General features: G+C 37.2%; 27 non-coding genes across 27 annotated transcripts; all 27 read left to right on the top strand.

Moving 5' to 3' along the window:
• Window positions 1-1242: 1242 nt before the first annotated feature.
• Window positions 1243-1315, top strand: TRNAK-UUU (transfer RNA lysine (anticodon UUU)). Its single transcript has one exon. It is a non-coding gene; the product is annotated as a tRNA-Lys (tRNA).
• A 327-nt stretch (window positions 1316-1642) lies between these two features.
• TRNAR-UCU (transfer RNA arginine (anticodon UCU)) lies at window positions 1643-1733 on the top strand. Its single transcript is given in 2 exon segments — window positions 1643-1679; window positions 1698-1733. It is a non-coding gene; the product is annotated as a tRNA-Arg (tRNA).
• A 1518-nt stretch (window positions 1734-3251) lies between these two features.
• TRNAK-UUU (transfer RNA lysine (anticodon UUU)) lies at window positions 3252-3324 on the top strand. The gene has a single exon. It is a non-coding gene; the product is annotated as a tRNA-Lys (tRNA).
• A 326-nt stretch (window positions 3325-3650) lies between these two features.
• Window positions 3651-3741, top strand: TRNAR-UCU (transfer RNA arginine (anticodon UCU)). Its single transcript is given in 2 exon segments — window positions 3651-3687; window positions 3706-3741. It is a non-coding gene; the product is annotated as a tRNA-Arg (tRNA).
• A 445-nt stretch (window positions 3742-4186) lies between these two features.
• On the top strand, window positions 4187-4259 carry TRNAK-UUU (transfer RNA lysine (anticodon UUU)). Its single transcript has one exon. It is a non-coding gene; the product is annotated as a tRNA-Lys (tRNA).
• A 996-nt stretch (window positions 4260-5255) lies between these two features.
• TRNAK-UUU (transfer RNA lysine (anticodon UUU)) lies at window positions 5256-5328 on the top strand. The gene has a single exon. It is a non-coding gene; the product is annotated as a tRNA-Lys (tRNA).
• Window positions 5329-5655: 327 nt separating this feature from the next.
• TRNAR-UCU (transfer RNA arginine (anticodon UCU)) lies at window positions 5656-5746 on the top strand. The gene is given in 2 exon segments: window positions 5656-5692; window positions 5711-5746. It is a non-coding gene; the product is annotated as a tRNA-Arg (tRNA).
• Window positions 5747-7265: 1519 nt separating this feature from the next.
• On the top strand, window positions 7266-7338 carry TRNAK-UUU (transfer RNA lysine (anticodon UUU)). Its single transcript has one exon. It is a non-coding gene; the product is annotated as a tRNA-Lys (tRNA).
• Window positions 7339-9274: 1936 nt separating this feature from the next.
• TRNAK-UUU (transfer RNA lysine (anticodon UUU)) lies at window positions 9275-9347 on the top strand. Its single transcript has one exon. It is a non-coding gene; the product is annotated as a tRNA-Lys (tRNA).
• Window positions 9348-9674: 327 nt separating this feature from the next.
• TRNAR-UCU (transfer RNA arginine (anticodon UCU)) lies at window positions 9675-9765 on the top strand. Its single transcript is given in 2 exon segments — window positions 9675-9711; window positions 9730-9765. It is a non-coding gene; the product is annotated as a tRNA-Arg (tRNA).
• A 1518-nt stretch (window positions 9766-11283) lies between these two features.
• TRNAK-UUU (transfer RNA lysine (anticodon UUU)) lies at window positions 11284-11356 on the top strand. The gene has a single exon. It is a non-coding gene; the product is annotated as a tRNA-Lys (tRNA).
• A 327-nt stretch (window positions 11357-11683) lies between these two features.
• TRNAR-UCU (transfer RNA arginine (anticodon UCU)) lies at window positions 11684-11774 on the top strand. The gene is given in 2 exon segments: window positions 11684-11720; window positions 11739-11774. It is a non-coding gene; the product is annotated as a tRNA-Arg (tRNA).
• A 1518-nt stretch (window positions 11775-13292) lies between these two features.
• On the top strand, window positions 13293-13365 carry TRNAK-UUU (transfer RNA lysine (anticodon UUU)). The gene has a single exon. It is a non-coding gene; the product is annotated as a tRNA-Lys (tRNA).
• Window positions 13366-13692: 327 nt separating this feature from the next.
• On the top strand, window positions 13693-13783 carry TRNAR-UCU (transfer RNA arginine (anticodon UCU)). Its single transcript is given in 2 exon segments — window positions 13693-13729; window positions 13748-13783. It is a non-coding gene; the product is annotated as a tRNA-Arg (tRNA).
• Window positions 13784-15301: 1518 nt separating this feature from the next.
• On the top strand, window positions 15302-15374 carry TRNAK-UUU (transfer RNA lysine (anticodon UUU)). The gene has a single exon. It is a non-coding gene; the product is annotated as a tRNA-Lys (tRNA).
• A 327-nt stretch (window positions 15375-15701) lies between these two features.
• On the top strand, window positions 15702-15792 carry TRNAR-UCU (transfer RNA arginine (anticodon UCU)). The gene is given in 2 exon segments: window positions 15702-15738; window positions 15757-15792. It is a non-coding gene; the product is annotated as a tRNA-Arg (tRNA).
• A 445-nt stretch (window positions 15793-16237) lies between these two features.
• On the top strand, window positions 16238-16310 carry TRNAK-UUU (transfer RNA lysine (anticodon UUU)). Its single transcript has one exon. It is a non-coding gene; the product is annotated as a tRNA-Lys (tRNA).
• Window positions 16311-17710: 1400 nt separating this feature from the next.
• Window positions 17711-17801, top strand: TRNAR-UCU (transfer RNA arginine (anticodon UCU)). Its single transcript is given in 2 exon segments — window positions 17711-17747; window positions 17766-17801. It is a non-coding gene; the product is annotated as a tRNA-Arg (tRNA).
• Window positions 17802-19319: 1518 nt separating this feature from the next.
• On the top strand, window positions 19320-19392 carry TRNAK-UUU (transfer RNA lysine (anticodon UUU)). Its single transcript has one exon. It is a non-coding gene; the product is annotated as a tRNA-Lys (tRNA).
• Window positions 19393-19719: 327 nt separating this feature from the next.
• On the top strand, window positions 19720-19810 carry TRNAR-UCU (transfer RNA arginine (anticodon UCU)). The gene is given in 2 exon segments: window positions 19720-19756; window positions 19775-19810. It is a non-coding gene; the product is annotated as a tRNA-Arg (tRNA).
• A 1518-nt stretch (window positions 19811-21328) lies between these two features.
• On the top strand, window positions 21329-21401 carry TRNAK-UUU (transfer RNA lysine (anticodon UUU)). Its single transcript has one exon. It is a non-coding gene; the product is annotated as a tRNA-Lys (tRNA).
• A 327-nt stretch (window positions 21402-21728) lies between these two features.
• On the top strand, window positions 21729-21819 carry TRNAR-UCU (transfer RNA arginine (anticodon UCU)). The gene is given in 2 exon segments: window positions 21729-21765; window positions 21784-21819. It is a non-coding gene; the product is annotated as a tRNA-Arg (tRNA).
• Window positions 21820-23337: 1518 nt separating this feature from the next.
• TRNAK-UUU (transfer RNA lysine (anticodon UUU)) lies at window positions 23338-23410 on the top strand. The gene has a single exon. It is a non-coding gene; the product is annotated as a tRNA-Lys (tRNA).
• A 327-nt stretch (window positions 23411-23737) lies between these two features.
• TRNAR-UCU (transfer RNA arginine (anticodon UCU)) lies at window positions 23738-23828 on the top strand. Its single transcript is given in 2 exon segments — window positions 23738-23774; window positions 23793-23828. It is a non-coding gene; the product is annotated as a tRNA-Arg (tRNA).
• Window positions 23829-25346: 1518 nt separating this feature from the next.
• Window positions 25347-25419, top strand: TRNAK-UUU (transfer RNA lysine (anticodon UUU)). Its single transcript has one exon. It is a non-coding gene; the product is annotated as a tRNA-Lys (tRNA).
• A 327-nt stretch (window positions 25420-25746) lies between these two features.
• On the top strand, window positions 25747-25837 carry TRNAR-UCU (transfer RNA arginine (anticodon UCU)). Its single transcript is given in 2 exon segments — window positions 25747-25783; window positions 25802-25837. It is a non-coding gene; the product is annotated as a tRNA-Arg (tRNA).
• Window positions 25838-26282: 445 nt separating this feature from the next.
• On the top strand, window positions 26283-26355 carry TRNAK-UUU (transfer RNA lysine (anticodon UUU)). The gene has a single exon. It is a non-coding gene; the product is annotated as a tRNA-Lys (tRNA).
• The last annotated feature ends 260 nt before the right edge of the window (window positions 26356-26615 follow it).

The raw sequence follows: 26615 nt of genomic DNA, 5'->3' as shown, positions 1-26615 counted from the left end.
TTACAATAAGGTTAAATTTACTGAAGAGATTTCAAATGCTTGAAGTACCAATTCATTATTATATTCCGCGTATTCAGTACTTAATACCGGCAACCATCTTAAGAAACGTAGTGATAGTTGGGACACTTCCAAATGTTGATAAGGTCATTTTGTGGAGTGACCTGTCCGAGCCTGGGTAGCTCAGTCGGGAGAGCATCAGACTTTTAATCTGAGGGCCCAGGGTTCAAGTCCCTGTTCAGGCGGCTTGGTTAAAGAAAAGGTATATCAATTGCATACTCTTTTCAGGATCCAATGAATGGGGAGTCCTATTAGAGATGTTTCAAAAAAGTCTTAATCAAGTCATTACATACCCATCTGTCTTCTACATTCTTTGACAAGGGTTAAGAAGACTTACCCAAACTGTATCATGTAGTTTGTTGATTATCTTTTACCCAATTCAATGTTCAAAATGTAAGGTAGTGTCCGATTAACTTGATAAAGTTGGTCAACAGCTGATAGGTCATCTTTTTATTTGTGAATCTCTGATCACCGTGTTGAATCAGGTCGGATCTCTAGTGCAATGGATAGCGGCTTGGAGTCCTAGACGAATGTAGCAAAAGCATTCAAAGGCTTTGTGTTCAAACACCAGCTGGGTCAATTTTATCCCTCCTCTTATTTTATAACTAATTGAAACAGTAACAAGCAATGCCTACGTCTGCATCACCAGAAACATTTACCAAAATGGCAGTGAAAGAAAGTCTACTTAAACAGAGACTGTTTGCTTTGAAAACATTGCATAATCTATGCCCAAGAGGAAGTTCCAAAAGAAACTGCTGAAAATGTATGTAATTTAGTAGGTAGTAATAGTATTTGGCACTTTATTGATTTCACAAGGTCATTTTAGACACATGATTTCTAAGTCAGCCGAAAATGAGATAGTACAAATTTCAGGATTTAAAATGGATTACGTGTGCTGCTGAAATTTCAAATGCTTAACACCTTCAATGCTACAGGAGATTTTCCTCCTGTGCTGAATGATCTGTAAATCCATTGTTCATGACGAGCTCAGCTCGTCATAAGCACACGACAAGTGTACTGCACGACGAGCTGAGCTCGTCATGAGCATGGAAGGGGTTAAAACATCAATTTGTTATTAAACTCTACAATTTTGATTGCTAATATATGTAACCATATTAATACACAGAGTGTAGGTCAGTGTACGTCCACATTTGTTTAGCTGATTTTAAGACAGAGTATAGCAGAGCCTGGATAGCTCAGTCGGTAGAGCATCAGACTTTTAATCTGAGGGTCCAGGGTTCAAGTCCCTGTTCAGGCGGGTGCTTCCTTTAAAGAAAAATTACTCTAATTGGATGCTCTTTTTGTGTTCCCCTGCATGACGAATAAGATATTCCATTACTAAAATTGCAAAAACGTCTTTCATGGAGTTGTGAAATGCACATCTGCCTCATATATCATGTGCCATTTGACTAAACTTAAGTCGTACGTAGATTTACCTAAGGTATCATGTAACTTGAGACGGTGAATATAATTTCCCCAATTCAATATTCAAAATAAATCCATGGTTATAGTATCAAATGAACTTTATAAAGCTGATCAACATTATTTCATTTCAGAATATCTCTGCACCTCATCAGAGTGTATTGGCTCTGTGGCGCAATGGATAGCACATTGGACTTCTAGGTGAATGTAAAAAAGATATTCAAAGGTTGTGGGTTCGAATCCCACCAGAGTCAGTTTTATCCCTATTTATTTCATAACTGTTTAAAAGAGTAATAAACAGTGCATGCATGCTTCTGCTTCACCAAAAAGGGCAGTGAAAGGAAGTCTATTTTAAATAGATACTATTCAAGTTACGCAATCTTTGCAGAAGAGGAAATTGGCAGCTGTACTTATGAAAATGTAATTTACTCAGAAGTAAGATTTTGGGCCCTTCCTTAATTTTACAATGTCAATAAAAACATATGAATTCTAAGTCAGCAAAAAAAATGAGATAGTAGCAATTTCAGGACTTACAATAAGGTTAAATTTACTGAAGAGATTTCAAATGCTTGAAGTACCAATTCATTATTATATTCCGCGTATTCAGTACTTAATACCGGCAACCATCTTAAGAAACGTAGGGATAGTTGGGACACTTCCAAATGTTGATAAGGTCATTTTGTGGAGTGACCTGTCCGAGCCTGGGTAGCTCAGTCGGGAGAGCATCAGACTTTTAATCTGAGGGCCCAGGGTTCAAGTCCCTGTTCAGGCGGCTTGGTTAAAGAAAAGGTATATCAATTGCATACTCTTTTCAGGATCCAATGAATGGGGAGTCCTATTAGAGATGTTTCAAAAAAGTCTTAATCAAGTCATTACATACCCATCTGTCTTCTACATTCTTTGACAAGGGTTAAGAAGACTTACCCAAACTGTATCATGTAGTTTGTTGATTATCTTTTACCCAATTCAATGTTCAAAATGTAAGGTAGTGTCCGATTAACTTGATAAAGTTGGTCAACAGCTGATAGGTCATCTTTTTATTTGTGAATCTCTGATCACCGTGTTGAATCAGGTCGGATCTCTAGTGCAATGGATAGCGGCTTGGAGTCCTAGACGAATGTAGCAAAAGCATTCAAAGGCTTTGTGTTCAAACACCAGCTGGGTCAATTTTATCCCTCCTCTTATTTTATAACTAATTGAAACAGTAACAAGCAATGCCTACGTCTGCATCACCAGAAACATTTACCAAAATGGCAGTGAAAGAAAGTCTACTTAAACAGAGACTGTTTGCTTTGAAAACATTGCATAATCTATGCCCAAGAGGAAGTTCCCAAAGAAACTGCTGAAAATGTATGTAATTTAGTAGGTAGTAATAGTATTTGGCACTTTATTGATTTCACAAGGTCATTTTAGACACATGATTTCTAAGTCAGCCGAAAATGAGATAGTACAAATTTCAGGATTTAAAATGGATTACGTGTGCTGCTGAAATTTCAAATGCTTAACACCTTCAATGCTACAGGAGATTTTCCTCCTGTGCTGAATGATCTGTAAATCCATTGTTCATGATGAGCTGAGCTCGTCATAAGCACACGACAAGTGTACTGCACGACGAGCTGAGCTCGTCATGAGCATGGAAGGGGTTAAAACATCAATTTGTTATTAAACTCTACAAATTTGATTGCTAATATATGTAACCATATTAATACACAGAGTGTAGGTCAGTGTACGTCCACATTTGTTTAGCTGATTTTAAGACAGAGTGTAGCAGAGCCTGGATAGCTCAGTCGGTAGAGCATCAGACTTTTAATCTGAGGGTCCAGGGTTCAAGTCCCTGTTCAGGCGGTTGCTTCCTTTAAAGAAAAATTACTCTAATTGGATGCTCTTTTTGTGTTCCCCTGCATGACGAATAAGATATTCCATTACTAAAATTGCAAAAACGTCTTTCATGGAGTTGTGAAATGCACATCTGCCTCATATATCATGTGCCTTTTGCCTAAACTTAAGTCGTACGTAGATTACCTAAGGTATCATGTAACTTGAGACGGTGAATATAATTTCCCCAATTCAATATTCAAAATAAATCCATGGTTATAGTATCAAATGAACTTTATAAAGCTGATCAACATTATTTCATTTCAGAATATCTCTGCACCTCATCAGAGTGTATTGGCTCTGTGGCGCAATGGATAGCGCATTGGACTTCTAGGTGAATGTAAAAAAGATATTCAAAGGTTGTGGGTTCGAATCCCACCAGAGGCAGTTTTATCCCTATTTATTTCATAACTGTTTAAAAGAGTAATAAACAGTGCATGCATGCTTCTGCTTCACCAAAAAGGGCAGTGAAAGGAAGTCTATTTTAAATAGATACTATTCAAGTTACGCAATCTTTGCAGAAGAGGAAATTGGCAGCTGTACTTATGAAAATGTAATTTACTCAGAAGTAAGATTTTGGGCCCTTCCTTAATTTTACAATGTCAATAAAAACATATGAATTCTAAGTCAGCAAAAAAAATGAGATAGTAGCAATTTCAGGACTTACAATAAGGTTAAATTTACTGAAGAGATTTCAAATGCTTGAAGTACCAATTCATTATTATATTCCGCGTATTCAGTACTTAATACCGGCAACCATCTTAAGAAACGTAGTGATAGTTGGGACACTTCCAAATGTTGATAAGGTCATTTTGTGGAGCGCCCTCTCCGAGCCTGGATAGCTCAGTCGGGAGAGCATCAGACTTTTAATCTGAGGGCCCAGGGTTCAAGTCCCTGTTCAGGCGGCTTGGTTAAAGAAAAGGTATATCAATTGCATACTCTTTTCAGGATCCAATGAATGGGGAGTCCTATTAGAGATGTTTCAAAAAAGTCTTAATCAAGTCATTACATACCCATCTGTCTTCTACATTCTTTGACAAGGGTTAAGAAGACTTACCCAAACTGTATCATGTAGTTTGTTGATTATCTTTTACCCAATTCAATGTTCAAAATGTAAGGTAGTGTCCGATTAACTTGATAAAGTTGGTCAACAGCTGATAGGTCATCTTTTTATTTGTGAATCTCTGATCACCGTGTTGAATCAGGTCGGATCTCTAGTGCAATGGATAGCGGCTTGGAGTCCTAGACGAATGTAGCAAAAGCATTCAAAGGCTTTGTGTTCAAACACCAGCTGGGTCAATTTTATCCCTCCTCTTATTTTATAACTAATTGAAACAGTAACAAGCAATGCCTGCGTCTGCATCACCAGAAACATTTACCAAAATGGCAGTGAAAGAAAGTCTACTTAAACAGAGACTGTTTGCTTTGAAAACATTGCATAATCTATGCCCAAGAGGAAATTCCCAAAGATACTGCTGAAAATGTAATTTAGTAGGTAGTAATAGTATTTGGCACTTTATTGATTTCACAATGTCATTTTAGACACATGATTTCTAAGTCAGCCGAAAATGAGATAGTACAAATTTCAGGATTTAAAATGGATTACGTGTGCTGCTGAAATTTCAAATGCTTAACACCTTCAATGCTACAGGAGATTTTCCTCCTGTGCTGAATGATCTGTAAATCCATTGTTCATGACGAGCTCAGCTCGTCATAAGCACACGACAAGTGTACTGCACGACGAGCTGAGCTCGTCATGAGCATGGAAGGGGTTAAAACATCAATTTGTTATTAAACTCTACAAATTTGATTGCTAATGTATGTAACCATATTAATACACAGAGTGTAGGTCAGTGTACGTCCACATTTGTTTAGCTGTTTTTAAGACAGTGTATAGCAGAGCCTGAATAGCTCAGTCGGTAGAGCATCAGACTTTTAATCTGAGGAACCAGGGTTCAAGTCCCTGTTCAGGCGGGTGCTTCCTTTAAAGAAAAATTACTCTAATTGGATGCTCTTTTTGTGTTCCCCTGCATGACGAATAAGATATTCCATTACTAAAATTGCAAAAACGTCTTTCATGGAGTTGTGAAATGCACATCTGCCTCATATATCATGTGCCATTTGACTTATCTTAAGTCGTACGTAGATTTACCTAAGGTATCATGTAACTTGAGACGGTGAATATAATTTCCCCAATTCAATATTCAAAATAAATCCATGGTTATAGTATCAAATGAACTTTATAAAGCTGATCAACATTATTTCATTTCAGAATATCTCTGCACCTCATCAGAGTGTATTGGCTCTGTGGCGCAATGGATAGCGCATTGGACTTCTAGGTGAATGTAAAAAAGATATTCAAAGGTTGTGGGTTCGAATCCCACCAGAGTCAGTTTTATCCCTATTTATTTCATAACTGTTTAAAAGAGTAATAAACAGTGCATGCATGCTTCTGCTTCACCAAAAAGGGCAGTGAAAGGAAGTCTATTTTAAATAGATACTATTCAAGTTACGCAATCTTTGCAGAAGAGGAAATTGGCAGCTGTACTTATGAAAATGTAATTTACTCAGAAGTAAGATTTTGGGCCCTTCCTTAATTTTACAATGTCAATAAAAACATATGAATTCTAAGTCAGCCAAAAAAATGAGATAGTAGCAATTTCAGGACTTACAATAAGGTTAAATTTACTGAAGAGATTTCAAATGCTTGAAGTACCAATTCATTATTATATTCCGCGTATTCAGTACTTAATACCGGCAAACCATCTTAAGAAACTTAGTGATAGTTGGGACACTTCCAAATGTTGATAAGGTCATTTTGTGGAGTGACCTGTCCGAGCCTGGGTAGCTCAGTCGGGAGAGCATCAGACTTTTAATCTGAGGGCCCAGGGTTCAAGTCCCTGTTCAGGCGGCTTGGTTAAAGAAAAGGTATATCAATTGCATACTCTTTTCAGGATCCAATGAATGGGGAGTCCTATTAGAGATGTTTCAAAAAAGTCTTAATCAAGTCATTACATACCCATCTGTCTTCTACATTCTTTGACAAGGGTTAAGAAGACTTACCCAAACTGTATCATGTAGTTTGTTGATTATCTTTTACCCAATTCAATGTTCAAAATGTAAGGTAGTGTCCGATTAACTTGATAAAGTTGGTCAACAGCTGATAGGTCATCTTTTTATTTGTGAATCTCTGATCACCGTGTTGAATCAGGTCGGATCTCTAGTGCAATGGATAGCGGCTTGGAGTCCTAGACGAATGTAGCAAAAGCATTCAAAGGCTTTGTGTTCAAACACCAGCTGGGTCAATTTTATCCCTCCTCTTATTTTATAACTAATTGAAACAGTAACAAGCAATGCCTACGTCTGCATCACCAGAAACATTTACCAAAATGGCAGTGAAAGAAAGTCTACTTAAACAGAGACTGTTTGCTTTGAAAACATTGCATAATCTATGCCCAAGAGGAAGTTCCCAAAGAAACTGCTGAAAATGTATGTAATTTAGTAGGTAGTAATAGTATTTGGCACTTTATTGATTTCACAAGGTCATTTTAGACACATGATTTCTAAGTCAGCCGAAAATGAGATAGTACAAATTTCAGGATTTAAAATGGATTACGTGTGCTGCTGAAATTTCAAATGCTTAACACCTTCAATGCTACAGGAGATTTTCCTCCTGTGCTGAATGATCTGTAAATCCATTGTTCATGACGAGCTCAGCTCGTCATAAGCACACGACAAGTGTACTGCACGACGAGCTGAGCTCGTCATGAGCATGGAAGGGGTTAAAACATCAATTTGTTATTAAACTCTACAATTTTGATTGCTAATATATGTAACCATATTAATACACAGAGTGTAGGTCAGTGTACGTCCACATTTGTTTAGCTGATTTTAAGACAGAGTATAGCAGAGCCTGGATAGCTCAGTCGGTAGAGCATCAGACTTTTAATCTGAGGGTCCAGGGTTCAAGTCCCTGTTCAGGCGGGTGCTTCCTTTAAAGAAAAATTACTCTAATTGGATGCTCTTTTTGTGTTCCCCTGCATGACGAATAAGATATTCCATTACTAAAATTGCAAAAACGTCTTTCATGGAGTTGTGAAATGCACATCTGCCTCATATATCATGTGCCATTTGACTAAACTTAAGTCGTACGTAGATTTACCTAAGGTATCATGTAACTTGAGACGGTGAATATAATTTCCCCAATTCAATATTCAAAATAAATCCATGGTTATAGTATCAAATGAACTTTATAAAGCTGATCAACATTATTTCATTTCAGAATATCTCTGCACCTCATCAGAGTGTATTGGCTCTGTGGCGCAATGGATAGCGCATTGGACTTTTAGGTGAATGTAAAAAAGATATTCAAAGGTTGTGGGTTCGAATCCCACCAGAGTCAGTTTTATCCCTATTTATTTCATAACTGTTTAAAAGAGTAATAAACAGTGCATGCATGCTTCTGCTTCACCAAAAAGGGCAGTGAAAGGAAGTCTATTTTAAATAGATACTATTCAAGTTACGCAATCTTTGCAGAAGAGGAAATTGGCAGCTGTACTTATGAAAATGTAATTTACTCAGAAGTAAGATTTTGGGCCCTTCCTTAATTTTACAATGTCAATAAAAACATATGAATTCTAAGTCAGCAAAAAAAATGAGATAGTAGCAATTTCAGGACTTACAATAAGGTTAAATTTACTGAAGAGATTTCAAATGCTTGAAGTACCAATTCATTATTATATTCCGCGTATTCAGTACTTAATACCGGCAACCATCTTAAGAAACGTAGTGATAGTTGGGACACTTCCAAATGTTGATAAGGTCATTTTGTGGAGTGACCTGTCCGAGCCTGGGTAGCTCAGTCGGGAGAGCATCAGACTTTTAATCTGAGGGCCCACGGTTCAAGTCCCTGTTCAGGCGGCTTGGTTAAAGAAAAGGTATATCAATTGCATACTCTTTTCAGGATCCAATGAATGGGGAGTCCTATTAGAGATGTTTCAAAAAAGTCTTAATCAAGTCATTACATACCCATCTGTCTTCTACATTCTTTGACAAGGGTTAAGAAGACTTACCCAAACTGTATCATGTAGTTTGTTGATTATCTTTTACCCAATTCAATGTTCAAAATGTAAGGTAGTGTCCGAATAACTTGATAAAGTTGGTCAACAGCTGATAGGTCATCTTTTTATTTGTGAATCTCTGATCACCGTGTTGAATCAGGTCGGATCTCTAGTGCAATGGATAGCGGCTTGGAGTCCTAGACGAATGTAGCAAAAGCATTCAAAGGCTTTGTGTTCAAACACCAGCTGGGTCAATTTTATCCCTCCTCTTATTTTATAACTAATTGAAACAGTAACAAGCAATGCCTACGTCTGCATCACCAGAAACATTTACCAAAATGGCAGTGAAAGAAAGTCTACTTAAACAGAGACTGTTTGCTTTGAAAACATTGCATAATCTATGCCCAAGAGGAAGTTCCCAAAGAAACTGCTGAAAATGTATGTAATTTAGTAGGTAGTAATAGTATTTGGCACTTTATTGATTTCACAAGGTCATTTTAGACACATGATTTCTAAGTCAGCCGAAAATGAGATAGTACAAATTTCAGGATTTAAAATGGATTACGTGTGCTGCTGAAATTTCAAATGCTTAACACCTTCAATGCTACAGGAGATTTTCCTCCTGTGCTGAATGATCTGTAAATCCATTGTTCATGACGAGCTCAGCTCGTCATAAGCACACGACAAGTGTACTGCACGACGAGCTGAGCTCGTCATGAGCATGGAAGGGGTTAAAACATCAATTTGTTATTAAACTCTACAATTTTGATTGCTAATATATGTAACCATATTAATACACAGAGTGTAGGTCAGTGTACGTCCACATTTGTTTAGCTGATTTTAAGACAGAGTATAGCAGAGCCTGGATAGCTCAGTCGGTAGAGCATCAGACTTTTAATCTGAGGGTCCAGGGTTCAAGTCCCTGTTCAGGCGGGTGCTTCCTTTAAAGAAAAATTACTCTAATTGGATGCTCTTTTTGTGTTCCCCTGCATGACGAATAAGATATTCCATTACTAAAATTGCAAAAACGTCTTTCATGGAGTTGTGAAATGCACATCTGCCTCATATATCATGTGCCATTTGACTAAACTTAAGTCGTACGTAGATTTACCTAAGGTATCATGTAACTTGAGACGGTGAATATAATTTCCCCAATTCAATATTCAAAATAAATCCATGGTTATAGTATCAAATGAACTTTATAAAGCTGATCAACATTATTTCATTTCAGAATATCTCTGCACCTCATCAGAGTGTATTGGCTCTGTGGCGCAATGGATAGCGCATTGGACTTCTAGGTGAATGTAAAAAAGATATTCAAAGGTTGTGGGTTCGAATCCCACCAGAGTCAGTTTTATCCCTATTTATTTCATAACTGTTTAAAAGAGTAATAAACAGTGCATGCATGCTTCTGCTTCACCAAAAAGGGCAGTGAAAGGAAGTCTATTTTAAATAGATACTATTCAAGTTACGCAATCTTTGCAGAAGAGGAAATTGGCAGCTGTACTTATGAAAATGTAATTTACTCAGAAGTAAGATTTTGGGCCCTTCCTTAATTTTACAATGTCAATAAAAACATATGAATTCTAAGTCAGCAAAAAAAATGAGATAGTAGCAATTTCAGGACTTACAATAAGGTTAAATTTACTGAAGAGATTTCAAATGCTTGAAGTACCAATTCATTATTATATTCCGCGTATTCAGTACTTAATACCGGCAACCATCTTAAGAAACGTAGTGATAGTTGGGACACTTCCAAATGTTGATAAGGTCATTTTGTGGAGTGACCTGTCCGAGCCTGGGTAGCTCAGTCGGGAGAGCATCAGACTTTTAATCTGAGGGCCCAGGGTTCAAGTCCCTGTTCAGGCGGCTTGGTTAAAGAAAAGGTATATCAATTGCATACTCTTTTCAGGATCCAATGAATGGGGAGTCCTATTAGAGATGTTTCAAAAAAGTCTTAATCAAGTCATTACATACCCATCTGTCTTCTACATTCTTTGACAAGGGTTAAGAAGACTTACCCAAACTGTATCATGTAGTTTGTTGATTATCTTTTACCCAATTCAATGTTCAAAATGTAAGGTAGTGTCCGATTAACTTGATAAAGTTGGTCAACAGCTGATAGGTCATCTTTTTATTTGTGAATCTCTGATCACCGTGTTGAATCAGGTCGGATCTCTAGTGCAATGGATAGCGGCTTGGAGTCCTAGACGAATGTAGCAAAAGCATTCAAAGGCTTTGTGTTCAAACACCAGCTGGGTCAATTTTATCCCTCCTCTTATTTTATAACTAATTGAAACAGTAACAAGCAATGCCTACGTCTGCATCACCAGAAACATTTACCAAAATGGCAGTGAAAGAAAGTCTACTTAAACAGAGACTGTTTGCTTTGAAAACATTGCATAATCTATGCCCAAGAGGAAGTTCCCAAAGAAACTGCTGAAAATGTATGTAATTTAGTAGGTAGTAATAGTATTTGGCACTTTATTGATTTCACAAGGTCATTTTAGACACATGATTTCTAAGTCAGCCGAAAATGAGATAGTACAAATTTCAGGATTTAAAATGGATTACGTGTGCTGCTGAAATTTCAAATGCTTAACACCTTCAATGCTACAGGAGATTTTCCTCCTGTGCTGAATGATCTGTAAATCCATTGTTCATGACGAGCTCAGCTCGTCATAAGCACACGACAAGTGTACTGCACGACGAGCTGAGCTCGTCATGAGCATGGAAGGGGTTAAAACATCAATTTGTTATTAAACTCTACAATTTTGATTGCTAATATATGTAACCATATTAATACACAGAGTGTAGGTCAGTGTACGTCCACATTTGTTTAGCTGATTTTAAGACAGAGTATAGCAGAGCCTGGATAGCTCAGTCGGTAGAGCATCAGACTTTTAATCTGAGGGTCCAGGGTTCAAGTCCCTGTTCAGGCGGGTGCTTCCTTTAAAGAAAAATTACTCTAATTGGATGCTCTTTTTGTGTTCCCCTGCATGACGAATAAGATATTCCATTACTAAAATTGCAAAAACGTCTTTCATGGAGTTGTGAAATGCACATCTGCCTCATATATCATGTGCCATTTGACTAAACTTAAGTCGTACGTAGATTTACCTAAGGTATCATGTAACTTGAGACGGTGAATATAATTTCCCCAATTCAATATTCAAAATAAATCCATGGTTATAGTATCAAATGAACTTTATAAAGCTGATCAACATTATTTCATTTCAGAATATCTCTGCACCTCATCAGAGTGTATTGGCTCTGTGGCGCAATGGATAGCGCATTGGACTTCTAGGTGAATGTAAAAAAGATATTCAAAGGTTGTGGGTTCGAATCCCACCAGAGTCAGTTTTATCCCTATTTATTTCATAACTGTTTAAAAGAGTAATAAACAGTGCATGCATGCTTCTGCTTCACCAAAAAGGGCAGTGAAAGGAAGTCTATTTTAAATAGATACTATTCAAGTTACGCAATCTTTGCAGAAGAGGAAATTGGCAGCTGTACTTATGAAAATGTAATTTACTCAGAAGTAAGATTTTGGGCCCTTCCTTAATTTTACAATGTCAATAAAAACATATGAATTCTAAGTCAGCAAAAAAAATGAGATAGTAGCAATTTCAGGACTTACAATAAGGTTAAATTTACTGAAGAGATTTCAAATGCTTGAAGTACCAATTCATTATTATATTCCGCGTATTCAGTACTTAATACCGGCAACCATCTTAAGAAACGTAGTGATAGTTGGGACACTTCCAAATGTTGATAAGGTCATTTTGTGGAGTGACCTGTCCGAGCCTGGGTAGCTCAGTCGGGAGAGCATCAGACTTTTAATCTGAGGGCCCAGGGTTCAAGTCCCTGTTCAGGCGGCTTGGTTAAAGAAAAGGTATATCAATTGCATACTCTTTTCAGGATCCAATGAATGGGGAGTCCTATTAGAGATGTTTCAAAAAAGTCTTAATCAAGTCATTACATACCCATCTGTCTTCTACATTCTTTGACAAGGGTTAAGAAGACTTACCCAAACTGTATCATGTAGTTTGTTGATTATCTTTTACCCAATTCAATGTTCAAAATGTAAGGTAGTGTCCGATTAACTTGATAAAGTTGGTCAACAGCTGATAGGTCATCTTTTTATTTGTGAATCTCTGATCACCGTGTTGAATCAGGTCGGATCTCTAGTGCAATGGATAGCGGCTTGGAGTCCTAGACGAATGTAGCAAAAGCATTCAAAGGCTTTGTGTTCAAACACCAGCTGGGTCAATTTTATCCCTCCTCTTATTTTATAACTAATTGAAACAGTAACAAGCAATGCCTACGTCTGCATCACCAGAAACATTTACCAAAATGGCAGTGAAAGAAAGTCTACTTAAACAGAGACTGTTTGCTTTGAAAACATTGCATAATCTATGCCCAAGAGGAAGTTCCCAAAGAAACTGCTGAAAATGTATGTAATTTAGTAGGTAGTAATAGTATTTGGCACTTTATTGATTTCACAAGGTCATTTTAGACACATGATTTCTAAGTCAGCCGAAAATGAGATAGTACAAATTTCAGGATTTAAAATGGATTACGTGTGCTGCTGAAATTTCAAATGCTTAACACCTTCAATGCTACAGGAGATTTTCCTCCTGTGCTGAATGATCTGTAAATCCATTGTTCATGACGAGCTCAGCTCGTCATAAGCACACGACAAGTGTACTGCACGACGAGCTGAGCTCGTCATGAGCATGGAAGGGGTTAAAACATCAATTTGTTATTAAACTCTACAATTTTGATTGCTAATATATGTAACCATATTAATACACAGAGTGTAGGTCAGTGTACGTCCACATTTGTTTAGCTGATTTTAAGACAGAGTATAGCAGAGCCTGGATAGCTCAGTCGGTAGAGCATCAGACTTTTAATCTGAGGGTCCAGGGTTCAAGTCCCTGTTCAGGCGGGTGCTTCCTTTAAAGAAAAATTACTCTAATTGGATGCTCTTTTTGTGTTCCCCTGCATGACGAATAAGATATTCCATTACTAAAATTGCAAAAACGTCTTTCATGGAGTTGTGAAATGCACATCTGCCTCATATATCATGTGCCATTTGACTAAACTTAAGTCGTACGTAGATTTACCTAAGGTATCATGTAACTTGAGACGGTGAATATAATTTCCCCAATTCAATATTCAAAATAAATCCATGGTTATAGTATCAAATGAACTTTATAAAGCTGATCAACATTATTTCATTTCAGAATATCTCTGCACCTCATCAGAGTGTATTGGCTCTGTGGCGCAATGGATAGCGCATTGGACTTCTAGGTGAATGTAAAAAAGATATTCAAAGGTTGTGGGTTCGAATCCCACCAGAGTCAGTTTTATCCCTATTTATTTCATAACTGTTTAAAAGAGTAATAAACAGTGCATGCATGCTTCTGCTTCACCAAAAAGGGCAGTGAAAGGAAGTCTATTTTAAATAGATACTATTCAAGTTACGCAATCTTTGCAGAAGAGGAAATTGGCAGCTGTACTTATGAAAATGTAATTTACTCAGAAGTAAGATTTTGGGCCCTTCCTTAATTTTACAATGTCAATAAAAACATATGAATTCTAAGTCAGCAAAAAAAATGAGATAGTAGCAATTTCAGGACTTACAATAAGGTTACATTTACTGAAGAGATTTCAAATGCTTGAAGTACCAATTCATTATTATATTCCGCGTATTCAGTACTTAATACCGGCAACCATCTTAAGAAACGTAGTGATAGTTGGGACACTTCCAAATGTTGATAAGGTCATTTTGTGGAGTGACCTGTCCGAGCCTGGGTAGCTCAGTCGGGAGAGCATCAGACTTTTAATCTGAGGGCCCAGGGTTCAAGTCCCTGTTCAGGCGGCTTGGTTAAAGAAAAGGTATATCAATTGCATACTCTTTTCAGGATCCAATGAATGGGGAGTCCTATTAGAGATGTTTCAAAAAAGTCTTAATCAAGTCATTACATACCCATCTGTCTTCTACATTCTTTGACAAGGGTTAAGAAGACTTACCCAAACTGTATCATGTAGTTTGTTGATTATCTTTTACCCAATTCAATGTTCAAAATGTAAGGTAGTGTCCGATTAACTTGATAAAGTTGGTCAACAGCTGATAGGTCATCTTTTTATTTGTGAATCTCTGATCACCGTGTTGAATCAGGTCGGATCTCTAGTGCAATGGATAGCGGCTTGGAGTCCTAGACGAATGTAGCAAAAGCATTCAAAGGCTTTGTGTTCAAACACCAGCTGGGTCAATTTTATCCCTCCTCTTATTTTATAACTAATTGAAACAGTAACAAGCAATGCCTACGTCTGCATCACCAGAAACATTTACCAAAATGGCAGTGAAAGAAAGTCTACTTAAACAGAGACTGTTTGCTTTGAAAACATTGCATAATCTATGCCCAAGAGGAAGTTCCCAAAGAAACTGCTGAAAATGTATGTAATTTAGTAGGTAGTAATAGTATTTGGCACTTTATTGATTTCACAAGGTCATTTTAGACACATGATTTCTAAGTCAGCCGAAAATGAGATAGTACAAATTTCAGGATTTAAAATGGATTACGTGTGCTGCTGAAATTTCAAATGCTTAACACCTTCAATGCTACAGGAGATTTTCCTCCTGTGCTGAATGATCTGTAAATCCATTGTTCATGACGAGCTGAGCTCGTCATAAGCACACGACAAGTGTACTGCACGACGAGCTGAGCTCGTCATGAGCATGGAAGGGGTTAAAACATCAATTTGTTATTAAACTCTACAAATTTGATTGCTAATATATGTAACCATATTAATACACAGAGTGTAGGTCAGTGTACGTCCACATTTGTTTAGCTGATTTTAAGACAGAGTATAGCAGAGCCTGGATAGCTCAGTCGGTAGAGCATCAGACTTTTAATCTGAGGGTCCAGGGTTCAAGTCCCTGTTCAGGCGGTTGCTTCCTTTAAAGAAAAATTACTCTAATTGGATGCTCTTTTTGTGTTCCCCTGCATGACGAATAAGATATTCCATTACTAAAATTGCAAAAACGTCTTTCATGGAGTTGTGAAATGCACATCTGCCTCATATATCATGTGCCTTTTGCCTAAACTTAAGTCGTACGTAGACTTACCTAAGGTATCATGTAACTTGAGACGGTGAATATAATTTCCCCAATTCAATATTCAAAATAAATCCATGGTTATAGTATCAAATGAACTTTATAAAGCTGATCAACATTATTTCATTTCAGAATATCTCTGCACCTCATCAGAGTGTATTGGCTCTGTGGCGCAATGGATAGCGCATTGGACTTCTAGGTGAATGTAAAAAAGATATTCAAAGGTTGTGGGTTCGAATCCCACCAGAGTCAGTTTTATCCCTATTTATTTCATAACTGTTTAAAAGAGTAATAAACAGTGCATGCATGCTTCTGCTTCACCAAAAAGGGCAGTGAAAGGAAGTCTATTTTAAATAGATACTATTCAAGTTACGCAATCTTTGCAGAAGAGGAAATTGGCAGCTGTACTTATGAAAATGTAATTTACTCAGAAGTAAGATTTTGGGCCCTTCCTTAATTTTACAATGTCAATAAAAACATATGAATTCTAAGTCAGCAAAAAAAATGAGATAGTAGCAATTTCAGGACTTACAATAAGGTTAAATTTACTGAAGAGATTTCAAATGCTTGAAGTACCAATTCATTATTATATTCCGCGTATTCAGTACTTAATACCGGCAACCATCTTAAGAAACGTAGTGATAGTTGGGACACTTCCAAATGTTGATAAGGTCATTTTGTGGAGCGCCCTCTCCGAGCCTGGATAGCTCAGTCGGGAGAGCATCAGACTTTTAATCTGAGGGCCCAGGGTTCAAGTCCCTGTTCAGGCGGCTTGGTTAAAGAAAAGGTATATCAATTGCATACTCTTTTCAGGATCCAATGAATGGGGAGTCCTATTAGAGATGTTTCAAAAAAGTCTTAATCAAGTCATTACATACCCATCTGTCTTCTACATTCTTTGACAAGGGTTAAGAAGACTTACCCAAACTGTATCATGTAGTTTGTTGATTATCTTTTACCCAATTCAATGTTCAAAATGTAAGGTAGTGTCCGATTAACTTGATAAAGTTGGTCAACAGCTGATAGGTCATCTTTTTATTTGTGAATCTCTGATCACCGTGTTGAATCAGGTCGGATCTCTAGTGCAATGGATAGCGGCTTGGAGTCCTAGACGAATGTAGCAAAAGCATTCAAAGGCTTTGTGTTCAAACACCAGCTGGGTCAATTTTATCCCTCCTCTTATTTTATAACTAATTGAAACAGTAACAAGCAATGCCTGCGTCTGCATCACCAGAAACATTTACCAAAATGGCAGTGAAAGAAAGTCTACTTAAACAGAGACTGTTTGCTTTGAAAACATTGCATAATCTATGCCCAAGAGGAAATTCCCAAAGATACTGCTGAAAATGTATGTAATTTAGTAGGTAGTAATAGTATTTGGCACTTTATTGATTTCACAATGTCATTTTAGACACATGATTTCTAAGTCAGCCGAAAATGAGATAGTACAAATTTCAGGATTTAAAATGGATTACGTGTGCTGCTGAAATTTCAAATGCTTAACACCTTCAATGCTACAGGAGATTTTCCTCCTGTGCTGAATGATCTGTAAATCCATTGTTCATGACGAGCTCAGCTCGTCATAAGCACACGACAAGTGTACTGCACGACGAGCTGAGCTCGTCATGAGCATGGAAGGGGTTAAAACATCAATTTGTTATTAAACTCTACAAATTTGATTGCTAATGTATGTAACCATATTAATACACAGAGTGTAGGTCAGTGTACGTCCACATTTGTTTAGCTGTTTTTAAGACAGAGTATAGCAGAGCCTGGATAGCTCAGTCGGTAGAGCATCAGACGTTTAATCTGAGGAACCAGGGTTCAAGTCCCTGTTCAGGAGGTTGCTTCCTTTAAAGAAAAATTACTCTAATTGGATGCTCTTTTTGTGTTCCCCTGCATGACGAATAAGATATTCCATTACTAAAATTGCAAAAACGTCTTTCATGGAGTTGTGAAATGCACATCTGCCTCATATATCATGTGCCATTTGACTAAACTTAAGTCGTACGTAGATTTACCTAAGGTATCATGTAACTTGAGACGGTGAATATAATTTCCCCAATTCAATATTCAAAATAAATCCATGGTTATAGTATCAAATGAACTTTATAAAGCTGATCAACATTATTTCATTTCAGAATATCTCTGCACCTCATCAGAGCGTATTGGCTCTGTGGCGCAATGGATAGCGCATTGGACTTCTAGGTGAATGTAAAAAAGATATTCAAAGGTTGTGGGTTCGAATCCCACCAGAGTCAGTTTTATCCCTATTTATTTCATAACTGTTTAAAAGAGTAATAAACAGTGCATGCATGCTTCTGCTTCACCAAAAAGGGCAGTGAAAGGAAGTCTATTTTAAATAGATACTATTCAAGTTACGCAATCTTTGCAGAAGAGGAAATTGGCAGCTGTACTTATGAAAATGTAATTTACTCAGAAGTAAGATTTTGGTCCCTTCCTTAATTTTACAATGTCAATAAAAACATATGAATTCTAAGTCAGCAAAAAAAATGAGATAGTAGCAATTTCAGGACTTACAATAAGGTTAAATTTACTGAAGAGATTTCAAATGCTTGAAGTACCAATTCATTATTATATTCCGCGTATTCAGTACTTAATACCGGCAACCATCTTAAGAAACGTAGTGATAGTTGGGACACTTCCAAATGTTGATAAGGTCATTTTGTGGAGTGACCTGTCCGAGCCTGGGTAGCTCAGTCGGGAGAGCATCAGACTTTTAATCTGAGGGCCCAGGGTTCAAGTCCCTGTTCAGGCGGCTTGGTTAAAGAAAAGGTATATCAATTGCATACTCTTTTCAGGATCCAATGAATGGGGAGTCCTATTAGAGATGTTTCAAAAAAGTCTTAATAAAGTCATTACATACCCATCTGTCTTCTACATTCTTTGACAAGGGTTAAGAAGACTTACCCAAACTGTATCATGTAGTTTGTTGATTATCTTTTACCCAATTCAATGTTCAAAATGTAAGGTAGTGTCCGATTAACTTGATAAAGTTGGTCAACAGCTGATAGGTCATCTTTTTATTTGTGAATCTCTGATCACCGTGTTGAATCAGGTCGGATCTCTAGTGCAATGGATAGCGGCTTGGAGTCCTAGACGAATGTAGCAAAAGCATTCAAAGGCTTTGTGTTCAAACACCAGCTGGGTCAATTTTATCCCTCCTCTTATTTTATAACTAATTGAAACAGTAACAAGCAATGCCTACGTCTGCATCACCAGAAACATTTACCAAAATGGCAGTGAAAGAAAGTCTACTTAAACAGAGACTGTTTGCTTTGAAAACATTGCATAATCTATGCCCAAGAGGAAGTTCCCAAAGAAACTGCTGAAAATGTATGTAATTTAGTAGGTAGTAATAGTATTTGGCACTTTATTGATTTCACAAGGTCATTTTAGACACATGATTTCTAAGTCAGCCGAAAATGAGATAGTACAAATTTCAGGATTTAAAATGGATTACGTGTGCTGCTGAAATTTCAAATGCTTAACACCTTCAATGCTACAGGAGATTTTCCTCCTGTGCTGAATGATCTGTAAATCCATTGTTCATGACGAGCTCAGCTCGTCATAAGCACACGACAAGTGTACTGCACGACGAGCTGAGCTCGTCATGAGCATGGAAGGGGTTAAAACATCAATTTGTTATTAAACTCTACAATTTTGATTGCTAATATATGTAACCATATTAATACACAGAGTGTAGGTCAGTGTACGTCCACATTTGTTTAGCTGATTTTAAGACAGAGTATAGCAGAGCCTGGATAGCTCAGTCGGTAGAGCATCAGATTTTTAATCTGAGGGTCCAGGGTTCAAGTCCCTGTTCAGGCGGGTGCTTCCTTTAAAGAAAAATTACTCTAATTGGATGCTCTTTTTGTGTTCCCCTGCATGACGAATAAGATATTCCATTACTAAAATTGCAAAAACGTCTTTCATGGAGTTGTGAAATGCACATCTGCCTCATATATCATGTGCCATTTGACTAAACTTAAGTCGTACGTAGATTTACCTAAGGTATCATGTAACTTGAGACGGTGAATATAATTTCCCCAATTCAATATTCAAAATAAATCCATGGTTATAGTATCAAATGAACTTTATAAAGCTGATCAACATTATTTCATTTCAGAATATCTCTGCACCTCATCAGAGTGTATTGGCTCTGTGGCGCAATGGATAGCGCATTGGACTTCTAGGTGAATGTAAAAAAGATATTCAAAGGTTGTGGGTTCGAATCCCACCAGAGTCAGTTTTATCCCTATTTATTTCATAACTGTTTAAAAGAGTAATAAACAGTGCATGCATGCTTCTGCTTCACCAAAAAGGGCAGTGAAAGGAAGTCTATTTTAAATAGATACTATTCAAGTTACGCAATCTTTGCAGAAGAGGAAATTGGCAGCTGTACTTATGAAAATGTAATTTACTCAGAAGTAAGATTTTGGGCCCTTCCTGAATTTTACAATGTCAATAAAAACATATGAATTCTAAGTCAGCAAAAAAAATGAGATAGTAGCAATTTCAGGACTTACAATAAGGTTAAATTTACTGAAGAGATTTCAAATGCTTGAAGTACCAATTCATTATTATATTCCGCGTATTCAGTACTTAATACCGGCAACCATCTTAAGAAACGTAGTGATAGTTGGGACACTTCCAAATGTTGATAAGGTCATTTTGTGGAGTTACCTGTCCGAGCCTGGGTAGCTCAGTCGGGAGAGCATCAGACTTTTAATCTGAGGGCCCAGGGTTCAAGTCCCTGTTCAGGCCGCTTGGTTAAAGAAAAGGTATATCAATTGCATACTCTTTTCAGGATCCAATGAATGGGGAGTCCTATTAGAGATGTTTCAAAAAAGTCTTAATCAAGTCATTACATACCCATCTGTCTTCTACATTCTTTGACAAGGGTTAAGAAGACTTACCCAAACTGTATCATGTAGTTTGTTGATTATCTTTTACCCAATTCAATGTTCAAAATGTAAGGTAGTGTCCGATTAACTTGATAAAGTTGGTCAACAGCTGATAGGTCATCTTTTTATTTGTGAATCTCTGATCACCGTGTTGAATCAGGTCGGATCTCTAGTGCAATGGATAGCGGCTTGGAGTCCTAGACGAATGTAGCAAAAGCATTCAAAGGCTTTGTGTTCAAACACCAGCTGGGTCAATTTTATCCCTCCTCTTATTTTATAACTAATTGAAACAGTAACAAGCAATGCCTACGTCTGCATCACCAGAAACATTTACCAAAATGGCAGTGAAAGAAAGTCTACTTAAACAGAGACTGTTTGCTTTGAAAACATTGCATAATCTATGCCCAAGAGGAAGTTCCCAAAGAAACTGCTGAAAATGTATGTAATTTAGTAGGTAGTAATAGTATTTGGCACTTTATTGATTTCACAAGGTCATTTTAGACACATGATTTCTAAGTCAGCCGAAAATGAGATAGTACAAATTTCAGGATTTAAAATGGATTACGTGTGCTGCTGAAATTTCAAATGCTTAACACCTTCAATGCTACAGGAGATTTTCCTCCTGTGCTGAATGATCTGTAAATCCATTGTTCATGACGAGCTCAGCTCGTCATAAGCACACGACAAGTGTACTGCACGACGAGCTGAGCTCGTCATGAGCATGGAAGGGGTTAAAACATCAATTTGTTATTAAACTCTACAATTTTGATTGCTAATATATGTAACCATATTAATACACAGAGTGTAGGTCAGTGTACGTCCACATTTGTTTAGCTGATTTTAAGACAGAGTATAGCAGAGCCTGGATAGCTCAGTCGGTAGAGCATCAGATTTTTAATCTGAGGGTCCAGGGTTCAAGTCCCTGTTCAGGCGGGTGCTTCCTTTAAAGAAAAATTACTCTAATTGGATGCTCTTTTTGTGTTCCCCTGCATGACGAATAAGATATTCCATTACTAAAATTGCAAAAACGTCTTTCATGGAGTTGTGAAATGCACATCTGCCTCATATATCATGTGCCATTTGACTAAACTTAAGTCGTACGTAGATTTACCTAAGGTATCATGTAACTTGAGACGGTGAATATAATTTCCCCAATTCAATATTCAAAATAAATCCATGGTTATAGTATCAAATGAACTTTATAAAGCTGATCAACATTATTTCATTTCAGAATATCTCTGCACCTCATCAGAGTGTATTGGCTCTGTGGCGCAATGGATAGCGCATTGGACTTCTAGGTGAATGTAAAAAAGATATTCAAAGGTTGTGGGTTCGAATCCCACCAGAGTCAGTTTTATCCCTATTTATTTCATAACTGTTTAAAAGAGTAATAAACAGTGCATGCATGCTTCTGCTTCACCAAAAAGGGCAGTGAAAGGAAGTCTATTTTAAATAGATACTATTCAAGTTACGCAATCTTTGCAGAAGAGGAAATTGGCAGCTGTACTTATGAAAATGTAATTTACTCAGAAGTAAGATTTTGGGCCCTTCCTGAATTTTACAATGTCAATAAAAACATATGAATTCTAAGTCAGCAAAAAAAATGAGATAGTAGCAATTTCAGGACTTACAATAAGGTTAAATTTACTGAAGAGATTTCAAATGCTTGAAGTACCAATTCATTATTATATTCCGCGTATTCAGTACTTAATACCGGCAACCATCTTAAGAAACGTAGTGATAGTTGGGACACTTCCAAATGTTGATAAGGTCATTTTGTGGAGTTACCTGTCCGAGCCTGGGTAGCTCAGTCGGGAGAGCATCAGACTTTTAATCTGAGGGCCCAGGGTTCAAGTCCCTGTTCAGGCCGCTTGGTTAAAGAAAAGGTATATCAATTGCATACTCTTTTCAGGATCCAATGAATGGGGAGTCCTATTAGAGATGTTTCAAAAAAGTCTTAATCAAGTCATTACATACCCATCTGTCTTCTACATTCTTTGACAAGGGTTAAGAAGACTTACCCAAACTGTATCATGTAGTTTGTTGATTATCTTTTACCCAATTCAATGTTCAAAATGTAAGGTAGTGTCCGATTAACTTGATAAAGTTGGTCAACAGCTGATAGGTCATCTTTTTATTTGTGAATCTCTGATCACCGTGTTGAATCAGGTCGGATCTCTAGTGCAATGGATAGCGGCTTGGAGTCCTAGACGAATGTAGCAAAAGCATTCAAAGGCTTTGTGTTCAAACACCAGCTGGGTCAATTTTATCCCTCCTCTTATTTTATAACTAATTGAAACAGTAACAAGCAATGCCTACGTCTGCATCACCAGAAACATTTACCAAAATGGCAGTGAAAGAAAGTCTACTTAAACAGAGACTGTTTGCTTTGAAAACATTGCATAATCTATGCCCAAGAGGAAGTTCCCAAAGAAACTGCTGAAAATGTATGTAATTTAGTAGGTAGTAATAGTATTTGGCACTTTATTGATTTCACAAGGTCATTTTAGACACATGATTTCTAAGTCAGCCGAAAATGAGATAGTACAAATTTCAGGATTTAAAATGGATTACGTGTGCTGCTGAAATTTCAAATGCTTAACACCTTCAATGCTACAGGAGATTTTCCTCCTGTGCTGAATGATCTGTAAATCCATTGTTCATGACGAGCTCAGCTCGTCATAAGCACACGACAAGTGTACTGCACGACGAGCTGAGCTCGTCATGAGCATGGAAGGGGTTAAAACATCAATTTGTTATTAAACTCTACAATTTTGATTGCTAATATATGTAACCATATTAATACACAGAGTGTAGGTCAGTGTACGTCCAAATTTGTTTAGCTGATTTTAAGACAGAGTATAGCAGAGCCTGGATAGCTCAGTCGGTAGAGCATCAGACTTTTAATCTGAGGGTCCAGGGTTCAAGTCCCTGTTCAGGCGGTTGCTTCCTTTAAAGAAAAATTACTCTAATTGGATGCTCTTTTTGTGTTCCCCTGCATGACGAATAAGATATTCCATTACTAAAATTGCAAAAACGTCTTTCATGGAGTTGTGAAATGCACATCTGCCTCATATATCATGTGCCATTTGACTAAACTTAAGTCGTACGTAGATTTACCTAAGGTATCATGTAACTTGAGACGGTGAATATAATTTCCCCAATTCAATATTCAAAATAAATCCATGGTTATAGTATCAAATGAACTTTATAAAGCTGATCAACATTATTTCATTTCAGAATATCTCTGCACCTCATCAGAGTGTATTGGCTCTGTGGCGCAATGGATAGCGCATTGGACTTCTAGGTGAATGTAAAAAAGATATTCAAAGGTTGTGGGTTCGAATCCCACCAGAGTCAGTTTTATCCCTATTTATTTCATAACTGTTTAAAAGAGTAATAAACAGTGCATGCATGCTTCTGCTTCACCAAAAAGGGCAGTGAAAGGAAGTCTATTTTAAATAGATACTATTCAAGTTACGCAATCTTTGCAGAAGAGGAAATTGGCAGCTGTACTTATGAAAATGTAATTTACTCAGAAGTAAGATTTTGGGCCCTTCCTTAATTTTACAATGTCAATAAAAACATATGAATTCTAAGTCAGCAAAAAAAATGAGATAGTAGCAATTTCAGGACTTACAATAAGGTTAAATTTACTGAAGAGATTTCAAATGCTTGAAGTACCAATTCATTATTATATTCCGCGTATTCAGTACTTAATACCGGCAACCATCTTAAGAAACGTAGTGATAGTTGGGACACTTCCAAATGTTGATAAGGTCATTTTGTGGAGTGACCTGTCCGAGCCTGGGTAGCTCAGTCGGGAGAGCATCAGACTTTTAATCTGAGGGCCCAGGGTTCAAGTCCCTGTTCAGGCGGCTTGGTTAAAGAAAAGGTATATCAATTGCATACTCTTTTCAGGATCCAATGAATGGGGAGTCCTATTAGAGATGTTTCAAAAAAGTCTTAATCAAGTCATTACATACCCATCTGTCTTCTACATTCTTTGACAAGGGTTAAGAAGACTTACCCAAACTGTATCATGTAGTTTGTTGATTATCTTTTACCCAATTCAATGTTCAAAATGTAAGGTAGTGTCCGATTAACTTGATAAAGTTGGTCAACAGCTGATAGGTCATCTTTTTATTTGTGAATCTCTGATCACCGTGTTGAATCAGGTCGGATCTCTAGTGCAATGGATAGCGGCTTGGAGTCCTAGACGAATGTAGCAAAAGCATTCAAAGGCTTTGTGTTCAAACACCAGCTGGGTCAATTTTATCCCTCCTCTTATTTTATAACTAATTGAAACAGTAACAAGCAATGCCTACGTCTGCATCACCAGAAACATTTACCAAAATGGCAGTGAAAGAAAGTCTACTTAAACAGAGACTGTTTGCTTTGAAAACATTGCATAATCTATGCCCAAGAGGAAGTTCCCAAAGAAACTGCTGAAAATGTATGTAATTTAGTAGGTAGTAATAGTATTTGGCACTTTATTGATTTCACAAGGTCATTTTAGACACATGATTTCTAAGTCAGCCGAAAATGAGATAGTACAAATTTCAGGATTTAAAATGGATTACGTGTGCTGCTGAAATTTCAAATGCTTAACACCTTCAATGCTACAGGAGATTTTCCTCCTGTGCTGAATGATCTGTAAATCCATTGTTCATGACGAGCTGAGCTCGTCATAAGCACACGACAAGTGTACTGCACGACGAGCTGAGCTCGTCATGAGCATGGAAGGGGTTAAAACATCAATTTGTTATTAAACTCTACAAATTTGATTGCTAATATATGTAACCATATTAATACACAGAGTGTAGGTCAGTGTACGTCCACATTTGTTTAGCTGATTTTAAGACAGAGTATAGCAGAGCCTGGATAGCTCAGTCGGTAGAGCATCAGACTTTTAATCTGAGGGTCCAGGGTTCAAGTCCCTGTTCAGGCGGTTGCTTCCTTTAAAGAAAAATTACTCTAATTGGATGCTCTTTTTGTGTTTCCCTGCATGACGAATAAGATATTCCATTACTAAAATTGCAAAAACGTCTTTCATGGAGTTGTGAAATGCACATCTGCCTCATATATCATGTGCCTTTTGCCTAAACTTAAGTCGTACGTAGACTTACCTAAGGTATCATGTAACTTGAGACGGTGAATATAATTTCCCCAATTCAATATTCAAAATAAATCCATGGTTATAGTATCAAATGAACTTTATAAAGCTGATCAACATTATTTCATTTCAGAATATCTCTGCACCTCATCAGAGTGTATTGGCTCTGTGGCGCAATGGATAGCGCATTGGACTTCTAGGTGAATGTAAAAAAGATATTCAAAGGTTGTGGGTTCGAATCCCACCAGAGTCAGTTTTATCCCTATTTATTTCATAACTGTTTAAAAGAGTAATAAACAGTGCATGCATGCTTCTGCTTCACCAAAAAGGGCAGTGAAAGGAAGTCTATTTTAAATAGATACTATTCAAGTTACGCAATCTTTGCAGAAGAGGAAATTGGCAGCTGTACTTATGAAAATGTAATTTACTCAGAAGTAAGATTTTGGGCCCTTCCTTAATTTTACAATGTCAATAAAAACATATGAATTCTAAGTCAGCAAAAAAAATGAGATAGTAGCAATTTCAGGACTTACAATAAGGTTAAATTTACTGAAGAGATTTCAAATGCTTGAAGTACCAATTCATTATTATATTCCGCGTATTCAGTACTTAATACCGGCAACCATCTTAAGAAACGTAGTGATAGTTGGGACACTTCCAAATGTTGATACGGTCATTTTGTGGAGCGCCCTCTCCGAGCCTGGATAGCTCAGTCGGGAGAGCATCAGACTTTTAATCTGAGGGCCCAGGGTTCAAGTCCCTGTTCAGGCGGCTTGGTTAAAGAAAAGGTATATCAATTGCATACTCTTTTCAGGATCCAATGAATGGGGAGTCCTATTAGAGATGTTTCAAAAAAGTCTTAATCAAGTCATTACATACCCATCTGTCTTCTACATTCTTTGACAAGGGTTAAGAAGACTTACCCAAACTGTATCATGTAGTTTGTTGATTATCTTTTACCCAATTCAATGTTCAAAATGTAAGGTAGTGTCCGATTAACTTGATAAAGTTGGTCAACAGCTGATAGGTCA

This window comes from Lissotriton helveticus, chromosome 1_1 (genome assembly GCF_964261635.1).
Source record: "Lissotriton helveticus chromosome 1_1, aLisHel1.1, whole genome shotgun sequence".
NCBI classification, from domain to species: Eukaryota; Metazoa; Chordata; class Amphibia; order Caudata; family Salamandridae; genus Lissotriton; species Lissotriton helveticus.
The sequence above is the reverse complement of the archived record's forward strand: the minus strand, read 5'-3'. Positions and strand labels throughout refer to the sequence as shown.